The 14198-nt window shown below is 46.1% G+C and overlaps 1 protein-coding gene across 2 annotated transcripts in view; it reads left to right on the top strand.

The window, feature by feature from the left end:
* The first annotated feature begins 1403 nt into the window (after positions 1 to 1403).
* The window catches only part of LOC145362625 (6-phosphofructo-2-kinase/fructose-2,6-bisphosphatase 4), a 227843-nt gene continuing 215048 nt past the window's right edge, over positions 1404 to 14198 (top strand). Inside the window, exon 1 of one of the 2 annotated variants that reach the window (XM_080218598.1) lies at positions 1404 to 1508. The gene's annotated coding sequence lies outside the window, so the exon portion shown is untranslated. The remainder of the gene's footprint in view (positions 1509 to 14198) is intronic. The other variant, XM_080218593.1, reaches the window with a different exon arrangement.

Genomic DNA, 14198 nt, shown 5'->3' with positions numbered 1-14198 from the left:
ATTTCGGTCAAAATATTGGTTCTATCCTCTTTCCACAGAGGCTGTCAGACCTGCTGAGATTTTCCAGCAATTTCTGTTTTTCTGTTTCCAGCATCCACAGTATTTTGCGTTTATCTTATTGTTTTGGGTAACATTTCCTAACATTTCCTAACAACCAAGTTAAAGAATCAATATATTGCTTAAAAAAAAATGTTTCATTATGTACCTTTTGTAAGGCATTTTTGGGAGCTATCATGTGTATGATCTTTCCTAACTGTATCTTTTATCTTTTGTGTGTTTACGTTTTACATTTCTTAAAATAAAGATTGTTAATTCAAATTTTAAAAGCTATCACTGGAGTTCCATGCTTTTGAGTCCTGTAAATATTCCTCCATATTTCTACAATACAAACAAATGGATTGCGATCAGCTGAGACTTATTTCAATCTGGAATCTGGCTGCTCACACCAGCTGTGGCCATAATATATGGTGGAAGGTATTTGAAAAGATGTGGAAAGTATTGGAAAATGGGATGGGAGCAGATAGATCCAGCTGATCTACCATAGGCACAATGGGCTGAATAGCCATCTACTGTGCAATCATTTTGATGATACCCAGTTTATCATAGAATCACAGAACCCCTACAGTGCTGCAGGAGGTCATTTGGCCCATTGACCCTGCAGCAACAACAATCTCACCCAGGCCCTATCCCCTTAATTCCATATCCCCCTGATACTAAGGGACAATTTTGCATGGCCAGTCAACCTAACCTGCATACTTTTGAACAGTGGGAGGAAACCGGAGCACCCAGAGGAAACCCACGCAGACACTGACTTGAATTGAACCCATCTCCATGGCACTAGTGTGTTAATTACTGTGCATATTGCAGGGTTTTAATATCTGTATCTTTTTTTCCTTATTGCACTTTGTGAATATGTTTGGAATATTTAAATAAACCTTTCAAACAGTGGACTGGTCAAATCCAGTAACTTTATTTGTGCTATATGCTGTTTTGCATGTGGAGAGTTAATGTTTTGGGAATAATTAAATAATAAGGGCAGATTTTATGACCTTGTCAGGTGAGATTGTAAAATCCCGCCCAATGCCAATGGAGATTTCTGTTCTGTGAGCCTCACCTGCCCTGGAATCGGGGAGGGCAAGGTGGTAAAATTCCAGCCTCAAAGTTACAGCTGACTATATAGTGTTCCCTTGTTTTCAAATTAAGTATTACTCTCTTTATCACCGCAGTTAACCTTTGAAACTGTTGTACTGTCCTCATTAATTGCTTATTTATAAACTATAACTATATGAACTGGACCTATTTGTGCATGTTTTCATCACACAGTCCTACCTTGGTGGGATAAGCTAATGGTCTCACTGAAGTCTGTGATCTCTGCATTTTGACAGTGGGCTAAATATAAACTGGGGACTAGCTGAGGGAGATTCAGTGTTCCTGCACTTTGGGACATGAACTCCAATAATGCCTCCAGCCTCTGCTCGCTGGAGGACAGCCCTGTTCCGCTGCGCTCAGTAAGTAATGCACATGGACTGACTACCCTGAGTCACTGGTCACAGGACTGTGAAACAAGAGAAAAAATGGCTTTTTAATCGTCTGCTTCTCTGTTTTCAAACAATTTTTAGCTGCTTCCTACCAAGTTAATTGAAATCTTGATTGTTGGTGCCAGAGTTGGGGGGTGGGGTGTGTGTGTGTGTGTGTGTGTGTGTGTGTGTGTGTGTGTGTGTGTGTGTGTGTGTGTGTGTGTGGAGGGGTGGGGGAGGGTTTGTGTGTGTGTGTGTGGAGGGGTGGGGGAGGGTTTGTGTGTGGGGGGTGGGGAGGGTCTGGTGGTGGGGGGATTGTTTGCAAAGTGTGGATGTGTTTTGATATTTCAATGATGATCTTTAGGGAGCTAATTTTAACTTTCCAGCAGAGAGCTGTTGGCAGTTACTGATTGCAATTTGGAAACAGACAACTCTGACTTTTGTAGTTAATGTATCAGAATGGAATAAATTAATAGTAGTATTAAGATACAATGTCAATATATTCCTCAGGAACACCTCAATCCTTCAGATAGAATATGCCACACATGGCGCAGTATGTAGAACTCTCACCTGTAAGATTGAGAGTTCATGTCTACTTCAGAGACTTCAAAGGTCCAAAGCATAGAATCATAGAAGTTTACGGCATGGAAACAGGCCCTTTGGCCCAAATCTCCACGCTGGCCCTCTTTTTAACCTTTAAAATAATCCCAGTTGCTCTCATTTGGCCCATATCTCTATACCCATATTACATATGTAACTGACTAAATACATTTTAAAAGACAAAATTGTACCTGCCTGTACTACTACTACTACCTCTTGTTCCAGCTTGTTCTGGACACTCACCGCCCTCTGTGTGAAATAAATGCCCCTCTGGACACTTTTGTATCTCTCCCCTCTTACTTTAAACTATGCCCTCCAGTTTTAGAGTCCCCTACCTTTGAGAAAAGATATTGACTATCTAGCTGATCTATGCCCCTCACTATTTTACAGGCCTGTCTAAGATCACCCCTCAGCCTCCTACACACCAGAGAAAAAAGTCTCAGTCTATCCAGCCTCTCCTTATAACTCAAACCATCAAGTCCTGGTAGCATCCTAGTAAACTCTTTTTAGTTTCATAATGTCCTTATTACAATATATATCTTTACTGTTAATCATGGAGTGCTACACTGTCAGAGGGTCAGTACTGAGGGAGCGCTGCACTGTCAAGGTTAGCACTGAGGGAGTGCTGCACTGTCAGGGGATCAGTACTGAGGGAGGGCTGCACTGTCAGAGGATCTGTACTGAGGGAGTATCGCACTGAGCGAATTCCTTCCAGTGTCCTGAGCAAAGTTCATCCTTGGATCCACATCACTTAAATAGATTATCTGGTCAGTTACCCCTTGTGGTTGTGGATCTTGCTGTGCACAAATTTACTCGTGTCTTTCCTACAGTACAGTAAGAAGTCTCACAACACCAGGTTAAAGTCCAGCAGGTTTATTTGTTAGCAAAAGCCACTAGCTTTCAGAGTGCTGCTCCTTCGTCAAGTAAGTGGGAGTTCTGTTCACAAACGGCGTATAAAGACACAAACTCAATTTACAAAATAATGGTTGGAATGCGAGTCTTTACAGGTAATCAAGTCTTATTGGTACAGACAATGTGAGTGGAGAGAAGGTTAAGCACAGGCTAAAGAGATGTGTATTGTCTCCAGACAGGACAGTTAATGAGATTTTGTAAGCCCGGGCAAGTTTTGGGGGTTACGGATAGTGCGACATGAACCCAAGATCCTGGTTGAGACCGTCCTCGTGTGCGGAACTTGGCTATCAGTCTCTGCTCAGCAACTCTCGTGTTGTCATGTATTGTGAAGGCCGACTTAGAGAACGCTTACCCGAAGATCAGAGGCCGAATGCCCTTGACCGTTGAAGTGTTCCCCAACAAGAAAAGAAAACTCTTGCTGGGCCATTGTCGAGCGGTGTTCATTCATCCATTGTCGTAGCGTCTGCATGATCTCTCCACTGTACCACACCTCGGGATATCCTTTCTTGCAGCGTATCAGGTAGACAATGTTGGCCGAGTTGCAAGAGTACGTGCCTTGTACCTGGTGGATGGTGTTCTCACGTGAGATGACGGCATCTGTGTCAATGATCCGGCATATCTTGCAGAGGTTGCTGTGGCAGGATTGTTTGGTGACGTGGTCACTGTTCCCCTGAAGGCTGGGTAGTTTGCTGTGGACAATGATCTGTTTGAGGTTGTGCGGTTGTTTGATAGCAAGATGTGGGGATGGCCTTGGTGAGATGTTCGTCTTCATCAGTGACATGTTGAAGGTTCCGGAGAAGATGTTGTTGCTTCTCTGCTTTGGGGAAGTAGTGGACAACGAAGGGTACTCTGTCCACTGTGCCCCGTGTTTGTCTTCTGAGGAGGGTGCTGCAGTTTTTTGCTGTGGTGCATCGGAACTGTCGATCAATTCCTACAGTACAATGACCAACTTCAGATGTAGTTCATTAGCAATAAATTACTTCAAAACATAGAGATTGTGAAAGATGGAATGGAAATACAAGTGTTTCATTTCCTTTTTACATGGAATGATTTTGAAATACAGGATAAGGAGACTAACACAAGCTGCTTTAATGACTGGAAGCCAGTGTCCAAAGGTGTACCTTTGTTGGGCTTCTTATTATTCGTCATTTATATAAATGACAGATGACTCTGTGGAGTAGGATTATTAAATTTGTGGATGACAAAGATTGGCCAAGTGGTTAAGTGAGGTGGGGTGTCTTGGGCTACAAGAAGATATAGATGGAATGGTCAAATGGGTGGATAAGTGGCAGATGGAATTTAACCCTGAGAAATGTGAGGCGATACACTTTGGAAGGAGTAATTTGACAAGGAAATACTCAGTGAATGATAGGACACTTGGAAGTCCTGTGGAACAAAGGGATCTTGGCATGTTTGTCCACAGATCTCTGAATACAGAAGGGCATGTTAGTCGGATGGTGAAAAAGGCACATGGGGCACTTGCCTTTATCAATCAAGCCATAGATTACAGAAACAGGGAAGTCATGTTGGAGTTCTATAGAACTTTGGTGAGGCCACAGCTGGAGTACTGTGTGCAGTCTTGGTCGCCGCATTATAGGAAGGGTGTGATTGCATTGGAGGGGATGCAGAGGAGATTCATCAGGATGTTGCCTGGGGTGGAATATTTAAGTTATGGAGAGAAGTTGGATAGGCTTGGGTTGTTTTAGTTGGAGCAGAGAAGACTGAGGGGCAATCTGATCGAGGTGTACGAGATTGAGAGACATGGACAGAGTGGATAAGGAGCAGCTGAAGGGTCAGCCATGAGGGGACATAGGTTCAAGGTGAGGGGCAGGAGGTTTAGGGGGGATGTGAGGAAAAACCTCTTTACCCAGCAGGTGATGAGGGTCTGGAATGCACTGTCTGGGAGAGTGGTAGAGGCTGGTTGCCTTTAAAAAGTACCTGGATGAGCACTTAGCAATCATAGCAGCCCGAGCAATGGGCCAAGTGCTGGTAAACAGGATTAGCTGGGAGATAGGTGATCATCGTGTGTTGGTGCAGACTCAATGGGTCAAAGGGCCTCTTCTGCACTGCATAATTCTGTGACCGTTATGTGGCCAGATGTGGCAGCTGTTTCTATTATGGTTTCATGTCCACAGGTGAGTGTGTTACCACTCTTCCTTCACACAAGCATTTGCACTATTTACTGCAAAATGCACCCATTGGAGCTATGTATTTTCTAAATGAAACGTGATAGTGCTGATAAAACACAAGTTATTGAAAAGTTCTGTTGAATTTATCCAAAATAAATCTATGATGGACTTCAGTAAGGTCTTTGACAAGGTCCCACATGGAAGGCTGGTCCAAAAGGTTCGAGCCCTTAGGATTCAATGCAAGTTAGCAAATTGGATCCAAAATTGGCTTAAAAGGTGAAGGGTGATGTGGAGGGCTGCTTTTATGATTGGAAACCTGTGACCAGCAGTATATCGCAGGGATTGATGCTGGGATCCTTGCTGTTTGTTGCATATATTAATCAAATGGATGGGAATGTAGAAGGTATAATTAGTAAGTTAGCAGATGACATGAAAATTAGTGATGTTGATAGTGAGGAGGATGGTCTTAGGCTACAGACTGACATTGATCAGCTGGTAAATTGGCCGAGCATTGGCAGATGGAATTTAATCCTGACAAGTGTGAGGTAATGCATTGGGAGGTCCAATAAGGGCAGGATTTACACAGTGAACGATAAGTTCCTAGGGAGTATTGAGGAACAAAGGGACCTTGGTGTTTCAGTCCACAGATCAGTGAAGGTGGCAGCACAGGTAGATAGGCTGGTGAAAAAGGCATATGGAATACTTACCTTCATTAGCTGGGGAATAGAATAAAGGAGCAGGGTGATCCCGGCGCACTTTATAAACACTGATCAGGCCATGGAGAGAATAGTGTTTGCAAGTCTAGTTGCCACTGTCAGAAGGACCTGACTGCACTGGAGAGGGCGCAGAGGAGATTCACCAGGATGTTGCCTGGGATGGAAAGTTTCAGCCATGAGGAGAGACTGGATAAGACGGATTGGTTTTCAGTAGAGAAGAGGAGAGATCTGATAGATATATACAAAATTATGAGAGGCATAGATAGGATAGATCATAAGAACCTTTTCCCCATTGGCAGAGGTGCCTAAGACCAGAGGGTAAAGGTTTAAGGTGAGGAGTAAGTGGTTTAGAGGGGATCTGAGGAAATTTCTTTTCACCCAGAGGATGCTGGAAATATGGAGCATGCTGCCTGGGAGGGTGCTGGATGCAGGAACTCTCGCAACATTTAAGAAGCGTCTGGATGTCTCATCTGGGCTGCAGAGGAACCTGGAGTGGGAGGGTGAGAATCCGGTTGTTGTGGTACATGTGGGTGCCAACGACATAGGCAAAATGGGAACTAAGGATCTGCAGAGGGAGTATGAAAAGCTGGGAGTCAAATTAAAAAGCAGAACCGACAAGGTGGTTATCTCTGGATTACTACCTGAACCATGTGCAGATGGGCATAGGGTAAATAGGATTAAAGAGATGAATGGGTGGTTCAGGGATTGGTGTGGGAGGAATGGGTTTGAATTTATGGGGCATTGGCACCAGTATTGGGGCAGGTGGGACCTGTTCAGGTGGGACGGTCTTGGTCTGAACCGTGCTGGTTCAGATAGGGCTATAGGTAGGGCTTTAAACTAATTGGGGGGGGGGGTCACGGAGGGGAGGGTGCAGGGGAGGAGAAATTACAATGTCTGTTTGTAATTTTTATAAATGATCTGGATGAGGGTATAGCTGGGTGGATTAGTAAATTTGCTGATGACACCAAAGTCGGAGGTGTGGTTGATAGTGAGGAAGGGTGTCTTAGTCTACAGGGAGACTTGGACAAGTTGCAGAGCTGGGCCAAGAGGTGGAGGATGGAGTTTAATGCGGAAAAGTGAGGTAATTCACTTTGGCAGGAATAACGGATGTGTAGAGTATAGGGCTAACGGTAGGACTCTGAATAGTGTGGATGAACCGAGGGATCTAGGTGTATGTGTACATAGATCCCTGAAAGTTGGGAATCAAGTAGATAAGGTTGTTAGGAAGGCATACGGTGTCTTGGCGTTTATTGGTAGGGGGATTGAATTTAGGAGCCGCAGCGTCATGTTGCAACTGTACAAAACTCTGGTGCATCCGCACTTGGAGTATTGTGTGCAGTTCTGGTCCCCACATTATAGGAAGGATGTGGAGGCTTTGGAGAGGGTGCAGAGGAGGTTTACCAGGATGTTGCCTGGTATGGAGGGGAGGTCCTATGAGGAGAGACTGAGGGATTTGAGGTTGTTCTCGTTAGAAAGAAGGCAGCTAAGAGGGGACCTTATTGAAACATATAAGATGATTAGAGGTTTAGATAGGGTGGACAGTGATAGCCTTTTTCCTCGGATGGAGAAAGCTAGCACGAGGGGGCATAGCTTTAAATTAAGGGGTGGTAGTTATAGGACGGATGTCGGGGTAGGTTCTTTACCCAGAGGGTGGTGAGGGATTGGAATGCCCTGCCTGCTGCAGTTGTAAATGCGCCTAGTTTGGGGGCGTTTAAGAGATCCGTGGATAGGTTTATGGATGGAAAGGGTTTGGTTTGGGTTAGAGGGTCATTGTTTTTTTTAACTGGTCGGTGCAACATCGTGGGTTGAAGGGCCTATTCTGCGCTGTAATGTTCTATGTTCTATAAAGTAAAAGAGAGGGTACGGGCACAGGAAAATGTTGAGGATGACCCAATAATAAAGGGAGAAGGGGGCATGAGAAAGGTTGGTAGCGTTCCTTCAAATAGGGTACAGATAAAGGCTGGGATAAAGACACTTTACCTGAACGCACGAAGCATTCGGAACAAAGTGAATGAGCTGGTGGCGCAGATCAGCACAAATGGATATGATCTGGTGGCCATTACAGAAACGTGGTTGCAGGGTGACAGGGACTGGGAGCTGAATGTCCAGGGGTATCAAGTGTTTAGGAAGGATAGACGGGGGGGAAAAAGGGGGAGGGGTAGCTCTGCTGATTAAGGATAATATCAGGGCGGTAGTAAGGGAAGATATAGGCTCCAAAGAGCAGAATGTGGAGTTGTTGTGGGTGGAGATAAGGAACAGTAAGGGGAGGAAGACGCTGGTGGGTGTGGTCTATAGGCCCCCAAATAATAACTTAGAGGTGGGGCGGGCTATAAACTTGCAAATAAATGCGGCGTGCAGAAATGGAACGGCGATAATTATGGGGGATTTCAATCTGCTTATTGATTGGTTGACCCACATCGGACGCGGTGGGCTTGAGGAAGAGTTCTTGGAATGCTGCCGGGATAGTTTCCTTGAACAGTGTGTGACAGAACCAACGAGGGAGCGAGCTATCTTAGATCTGGTGTTGTGTAACGAGGCAGGAAGAATTAGGGATCTTGTTGTGAGGGATCCTCTTGGGACGAGCGATCATTGTATGATTGAGTTTTTGATGCAGTTGGAGGATGAGAAAGTAGGGTCCCGGACCTGTGTCCTCTGTTTGAACAGAGGGGAGTATGATAGGATGAGAGAGGAACTGGCAAATGTAGATTGGGGGTGCAGATTGGTTGGTAGGACTGCTGAGGAACAGTGGAGGATCTTTAAGGAGATCTTTTTCAGTGCTCAGCAGAAATTTATTCCAATGGTAAAGAAGGAATGTAGGAGAAGGGATAATCAGCCATGGTTATCGAAAGAAATTAAGGAGAGTATTAAATTAAAAGCTGATGCGTTTAGAGTGGCTAAAAGTAGTGGGTGAGCAGAAGATTGGGAGAGGTTTAAAAATCAACAAAGATTGACGAAGAAGTTGATAAAGAAAGGAAGGCTAGACTATGAAGCTAAACTAGCACTAAATATAAAAAAAGATAGTAAGAGTTTTTACAAATATATAAAGAGGAGGAGGCTGGCTAGAGTGAATGTTGGACCCTTAGAGGATGAGAGGGGGGATTTAGTGGTGGGAGATGAGGAAATGGCTGAGGCCGTAAATAGGTTTTTTGCCTTGGTCTTCACGGAGGAGGACGCAAATAGTTTGCCGGGTATTAAAGATAGAAGGATGGTAGGAGTTGAGGGCCTGAATGTGATTACTGTCACTAGAGAGGTAGGGCTTGATTGACTAGTGGGACTGATGGTGGACAAGTCCCCAGGACCGGATGGAATGCATCTCAGGGTTCTGAAGGAAATGGCAGAGGTGATAGTAGATGCCTTAGTGATTATTTATCAAACTTCACTGGATTCCGGGGAAGTGCCGGAAGATTGGAAAACGGCTAATGTTACGCTGCTGTTTTTAAAAAGGGTAGCAGGCAAAAGGCGGGGAATTATAGGCCGGTTAGTTTAACGTCTGTTGTTGGAAAAATGTTTGAATCTGTCATCAAAGAAGAAATAGCGAGGCACCTAGAGAAGAATTGTTTGATAGAGCAGACGCAGCACGGATTCGTTAAGGGGAAGTCGTGTTTGTTGAATTTGTTGGAGTTCTATGAGGATCTGACTAGTGCAGTAGACAGAGGGGAACCGGTGGATGTAGTGTTTCTCGATTTTCAGAAGGCGTTTGATAAGGTCCTGCACAAAAGGTTGCTTCAGAAGGTTGGGGGCATGGAGTTAGGGGTAAGGTGTTAGCGTGGATAGAGGATTGGTTGTCTAATAGGAGGCAGAGAATTGGTATCAATGGGTGCTATTCTGATTGGCGGTTGGTGACTAGTGGAGTGCCGCAGGGATCGGCGCTGGGGCCTCGGCTATTTACCATTTATACAGATGATCTGGAGGAGGGGGCTGAGTGTAGGGTGACGAAATTTGCTGATGACGCAAAGATGAGTGGAAAAGCAAATTGTGCGGAGGGTGTGGAAAGTCTGCAGAGGAATCTAGATAGGCTAAGCGAGTGGGCGAGGACCTGGCAGATGGAGTATAATGTTAGCAAGTGTGAGGTTATCCACTTTGGCAGGAATAATAGTAGGAGGGATTACTATTTAAAGGGCGAAAAGCTGCAGCATGCTACGGTGCAGAGGGACCCGGGGTCCTTGTGCATGAGTCGCAAAAACCCAGTCTGCAGGTGCAGCAGGTGGTCAAGAAGGCGAATGGGATGCTGGCCTTTATAGTGAGGGGATAGAATATAAAAGCAGGGAGGTCTTGCTGCAACTGTATAGGGCATTGGTGAGGCCGCAGCTGGAGTACTGTGTGCAGTTTTAGTCGCCACACTTGCGCAAGGATATTTTGGCCTTGGAGGGAGTGCAGAGGAGGTTCACTAGGCTGATACCGGAGATGAAGAGAGACTAAATAGACTGGGTCTGTACTCGTTGGAGTTTAGAAGGATGAGGGGGGATCTTGTAGAGAGAGACGTATAAGATAATGAAAGGGATGGATAGGGTAGAGGTAGAGAGATTCTATTCTATTCTCCTGCTCCTATTTCTTATGTTCTTGGGACTTAAATCACCAAGGCATAGCAGACTGTGGACCAAGTGCTGGTAAATGGGATTAGTATAGATTGGTTTTTGATGGTTGGCATAGACATGATGGACTGAAGGGCCTGTTACTTTGCTGTATGACTCCATAGGGATGATCTTCAGCTCACACTTGTCATTGATGCAAATACTGGCAGGGGCTCAAAATCCGAAATTTGAGATTGGCATCTTAAATCTTCCCTGCTCCTCACCACCAGTGTCACCAGGTTATGGGTGTAAGCCAAGTTTACATGTATTTGAGTAGATTTTAATATAATTACCCGACTTCGCCAGCTGTTGACCCCCTGCTATATTTTGACAGCTGGTTCACCCAGACATGAACCTGTCGTGGGGAATCTCCCTGAGGGCACAAAGATAAATATAGCCCCTGGGAGCGAGGGATTTGGCCAACCAATGGCCTGGCACTGTCCCTTGACACAGGTCAGCACCAAGCCCATGTCATCCTGGTAGTGCCAACCTGTGGCATGGGGCAGGCCCCATTAGAAGCCTTGTGGTCGGCTGTGGGGGGGAGATTCATTTAGATGTACTGGGTGACCAGGAGCAGATAGATGAGCTGGGGATGTGGCAATGGCCGTTGGGTGGGAGTTGGGTGGAGGTGGGTGCCAGCTCTGACTATTGGTGGCAGTGGAGAGAAAAGCAGCTGATGAAGTAGGGAGGAAGGAATTGATGATCTGGGGGGTGCTGAGAAGGGACCAGTGATCAGGAGTGAGGGAAGGGGGTGGAGCCAGGCCGATGATTGGGAGTGAAGGGGGGGAGAAAAGGCCAAAGATCGGGTAAGGGGGGGGGAAAGATAGAGAGGTTTTAACTCCGATTGGGGGTGGGGAGGGGTCCCCAAGACCCCCCGAGGTGGGCTGGGGTGGGGGGAGGGGGGAGATTTACTCAGGTTCTGATCAGGGCACCCTTAATAGGTGGCGCCCTGATCTCAGTGCAGCCGGGTTGTGGTGGTTTATTGAGACACCACCCCCAGTATGACAACATGAAAGATACCTGTTTGACTTTTCTGACTATGTGCTGTAAGACCTGGAAAGAAATGCGCAGAAACAATACGCTGCCATATTTGGGTAAGATATAGCCCTGTACCTCTAAAGTGAAAATCCTAATTATGGGCATTCACAGAAAATGAAGAAGAACAAAGAAAAGAACAGCACAGGAACAGGCTGTTCAGCCCTCCAAGCCCGTTCTGATCATGATGCCCTAACTAAACTTAATAAAAATCTTCTGCCCTTAGTCTATATCCCTCCATTCCCTCCCTGTTAATGTACCCATTCAGATGCCTCTTAAGAACATAAGAAATAGGAGCAGGAGTAGGCCATCTAGCCCTTCGAGCCTGCCCCGCCATTCAATAAGATCATGGCTGATCTGTCGTGGCCCAGTTCCACATTCCCGCCCTCTCCCCATAACCCTTAATCCCCTTGCCTATCAAAAACCTATCAGCCCGCGTCTTAAATATATTTCGCGAGGCAGCCTCCATCACTTCAACGGGCACGGAATTCCAGAGATTCACCACCCTTTGAGTGAAGAAGTTCCTCCTCAACTCTGTTCTAAAACCTCCCCCCCTTTATCTTGAGGCTGTGCCCTCTAGTCCTACTGTCCTTTCTGAGCAGGAAGAGCCTCTCCACCTCTACCCTATCCATCCCATTCAACATCTTATACGTCTCAATGAGATCGCCCCTCATTCTTCTAAACTCTAACAAGTACAAGCCTAGTTTATTCAGCCTCTCCTCATAGTTCAACCCCCTCAACTCTGGAATCAGCCTAGTAAACCTCCTCTGCACTCCCTCCAAGGCCAAAATATCCTTGCGTAAGTACGGCGACCAAAACTGCACACAGTACTCCAGCTGCGGCCTCACCAGTGCCCTATACAGCTGCAGCAAGACCTCCCTACTTTTATATTCAATCCCCCTCGCTATGAAGGCCAGCATCCCATTCGCCTTCCTGACCACCTGCTGCATCTGCAAGCTGGGTTTTTGCGACTCATACACAAGGACCCCGAGGTCCCTCTGCACCGTCACCTGCTGCAGTTTTTCGCCACGTAAGTAATAGTCCTTCCTACCAAAGTGGACCACCTCACATTTGCCAACATTAAATTCCATTTGCCAGTTCCTGGCCCATTCGCCCAGCCTATCTAGATCCCTCTGCAGACTCTCCACACCCTCCGCACAATTTGCCGTTCCACCAATCTTGGTGTCATCAGCAAATTTCGACACCCTACACTCGGTTCCCTCCTCCAGATCATCTATATAAATGGTAAATAGCTGAGGCCCCAGCACCAACCCCTGGGGCACTCCACTAGTCACCAACTGCCAATCAGAATAGCACCCATTGACCCCCACTCTCTGCCTCCTATTTGACAGCCAATCCTCTATCTACGCTAACACCCTACCCCCAACTCCATGCCCCCTGACCTTTTGTAATAACCTTTTGTGAGGCACCTTGTCAAACGCCTTCTGAAAATCAAGAAACACCACATCCACCGGCTCTCCTCTATCCACCACCCTAGACACATCCTCATAGAACTCCAATAAATTTGTCAGACATGACTTCCCCTTAATGAAACCGTGCTGCATCTGCTCTACCAAACAATTCTCCTCAAGATGCCTCGCTATTTTCTCCTTGATCACAGATTCTAACATTTTTCCTGCAACAGACGTTAAACTAACCGGCCTATAATTCCCCGCCTTTTGCCTGCCACCCAAACAACGGCGTAACATTAGCCGTTTTCCAATCTTCCGGCACTTCCCCGGAATCCAGTGATGTTTGGAAAATAATCACCAAGGCATCCACTATCACCTCCGCCATTTCCTTCAGAACCCTTGGATGCATTCCATCCGGTCCTGGGGACTTGTCCACAATCAGTCCCTCCAGTCTGTCGAGCACCGCCTCTAGTAACAATAATGTCATTCAGGCCCTCCACTCCTACCACCTTTCCATCGCTAACACCCGGCAAATTATTCACGTCCTCCTCCGTGAAGACCGAAACAAAAAAGTTATTCAGGGCCTCAGCCATTTCCCCATCCCCTCCCACTAAGTCCCCCCCCCTCTCACCCTCTAAGGGTCCAATGTTCACCCTAGCCAGCCTCTTCCTTTTTATGTATTTATAAAAACTCTTGCTATCCTTTTTTATATTAAGTGCTAGCCCAGCTTCATAGTTTATCCTACCCTTCTTCATCAACTTCTTTGTCATTCTTTTGACATTTAAACCTCTCCCAATCCCCTTCTCGCCTACTACTCTTAGCTACTCTTAACGCATCCGCTTTTAATTTAACACTTTCCTTCACCTCCTTCGTTATCCATGGCTGATTATCTCTCCTCCTACGATCCTTTTTAACCATCGGAATAAATTTCTGCTGAGCACCAAGAAAGATCTCCTTAAAGATCCTCCACTGCTCCTCAGCAGACCTACCTTCCAACGTACTCCCCCAATCAACATTCGCCAATTCCTTTCTCATCCTACCGTACTCCCCTCTGGTCAAACAAAGGACACGTGTCCGGGAACCCACTTTCTCCTCCTCCATCTGCGTCAGAAACTCCACCATACAATGATCAGTCTTCCCAAGAGGATCCTTCACCACAAGGTCCCTAATTCTACCCGCCTCATTACAATACACCAGATCCAAGATAGCTTGCTCCCTCGTTGGCTCCAACACACACTGTTCAAGGAAACTATCCCGGCAGCATTCCAAGAACTCCTCCTCGAGCCCACCGCGTCCAACATGGGTT

Source organism: Carcharhinus amblyrhynchos, chromosome 3 (genome assembly GCF_965287045.1).
Source record: "Carcharhinus amblyrhynchos chromosome 3, sCarAmb.v2.hapA, whole genome shotgun sequence".
In the NCBI taxonomy this organism is placed as follows: Eukaryota; Metazoa; Chordata; class Chondrichthyes; order Carcharhiniformes; family Carcharhinidae; genus Carcharhinus; species Carcharhinus amblyrhynchos.
Note: the sequence above shows the minus strand (reverse complement) of the source record. Positions and strands in the feature narration are given on the sequence as shown.